Source organism: Brachyistius frenatus, unplaced genomic scaffold (genome assembly GCF_029030835.1).
Source record: "Brachyistius frenatus isolate BFR_SWC_R1_liver_20210118 unplaced genomic scaffold, ASM2903083v1 Contig_25, whole genome shotgun sequence".
Lineage (NCBI taxonomy): Eukaryota > Metazoa > Chordata > Actinopteri > Embiotocidae > Brachyistius > Brachyistius frenatus.
Genome location: NW_027210624.1, coordinates 3,430,075 through 3,432,319, shown reverse-complemented (window position 1 = coordinate 3,432,319; position 2,245 = coordinate 3,430,075).

The window sequence follows — 2,245 nt, the reverse complement described above, 5'->3', positions numbered from 1 at the left end:
TAATCTGTGCTCGACTCGGTGGCTGAATGCGAGGCCCTGCTTCTCTACTTGTACGTTTAGTGCCGGGAAACATGGTGGAGTTTGAAGTGGGACTTTAATGCGGTTCAACCCTGTAAATGACAAGACGGTTATTTACAACATAAACACAGCTCTGGGGAAAATGGACTGTTTTGGTATAAATCTGATTAGATCTGTCTTGAGCCTGAAACTTCTTTTCGATGTTGGTGTTTACATGATAAACAAAGCAAAAAGCAGTATTGTTAACTGTTTAACCGTCCTGTTTTCTAACCTCTGCCATAAGTCTGATTTGTCATTTCAACCAAACAAAGTTCAAAGCTTCCAGCGGCTAAAACTGCAAGAAAAATGCCGCCGGTGCCCATAAAGGAAAAAAAGGCAGAATTCTGCCGTCTCTCAGATCAGATCATCGGCATTGAACAGTTCAACACTAAAAAAAAAAAAAAGATTGCTTCCGATTGTATGCACAAAGACCAGAAAAATGTGAGAAGTAAAACATTAACACAGTTTATTATACATGTAAATAGCTTTTAAGCTCAAGACTAATTTGAAAGATTTCGTTTTCGTTGTATTGAAAGGAAACTGTGCAAAACATCCGCTCAACAGCATGTCGTTGCTATGTGACGTGAAGGAAGTTATGTTCCTGTAAATGAAACATGTAATGTGTGATCCGTGTAAGAATGCACTAAGAAATAAAAAAAATAAAAAATTTAAAAAGGAAAAAGTTTTAATATCTTGTTTGTTTGTTGGGAATAGGTGGAATTGTAAAAAATAATTATAACAGAAGGTCTCAAACCTTTTCCAGAGCTCACAGTCACTAGTTGGAGCTCAGAGGGTTTTTAACAGCAGGTGAAAACAGCAGAAAAAGTAAGTAAACTGACCTTGTGTCGAGACTGTCTGTACTGTCTGAGGTGGAATAATTAAGTAGCTACCGCCACCTGCAGGCAGCGGATGGTATAACCAGTAACTTCAACCTGAGACGGGCTCAATGTGGAGAACTCTACTTCATACCGAGGACCGAAACCTGTTTTCCGTTTCTCCTTTGGTCTTAAGTCTCAAGAGCACGTTCTCCAAAGTTCACTTAAAGATATTATAAACTGTAAAGTCCTCGTGTTAAAAAAAAAAAAAAAAAAAAAAAAAGTTCTTAAATTGTGAGGAGCCACTGGTTTGTCCGCGTGTCCGAAACACAACAACAGAAAGGTGGTGAACACGTAAACTGTGTGGGGTTCAAACCTCCGCGGTGGTTTAATAAAACATTGTGAGAATGGACCGATGAGATTTCTGTCAACTTTCACTTTTACTCCACTACATTCTTTAAAACAAAAAAAAAGTCTGACATAGGTTACTATTAGTCAAATAAAGTCCCTAAATAAAATTACAAAAACAAAAAAAGATTATAGACTGAATTCAAGCAGCTTTGATGGATCAGTGGTCCGATAACAGACAACATAGTACCTCACCGGTAAATGACCTTAATGCGCTTAAAAGCCTGTTTATTTGCTGCCTATAATATCAGAGAAATGAGCCTACTTTTGATATTTAAGTACAATAAATATCAGACATTTTATGACTTAAGTAATCTTCTAATGGGTGACATTAACTCTATTAAGATATCTGTACTCTTGACTAAAGCGTGGTTTACTCACCGCTGGATCTGAATGGACAAGTTCGGGAGTGAACAGGATTTAGCATTTAGTATGCACGCGCAGCATCGTGGGTGCGTTTGATTTGTGTCCATTAACCGGGCGGTGCATTAAACCCATTGTAGTGCGCAATATCGTGACGTAGCACGTGACTTTTCAGCGTGTAAATTTAGCAATTTCAACTGCGACGACGAACAATATCCGATGCAAATTACACTAATAATAGTACATTTACAAACCATTAAAATACTTTAGAGAGCAAATACAAAACATCTCATTTAAGTCGCAGTAACGGGAGTAACTGTAACGCGTTACTTCCAGCCTGAGCGCAGTGTTAAGAGCTCCACGGGCTGCTGCGCAGGAACTACACACACCAACAGGGGGCAGTAGAGTTCAAAGTGAAACTCTTGGTCCACGTAGAATAAAGTGAGGAGTTTTCCAGCTGAACAGAACTGATCATAAATGTATCGACAGTCACGAAGTCCTTCCATTGACACAACTACAGTATGAAATATAACCGCTCACACTTTTCCTGCAATAAAACCACCCGAACACGTCTGAAGTCAAACAAGACAAGAAGCTGAAGC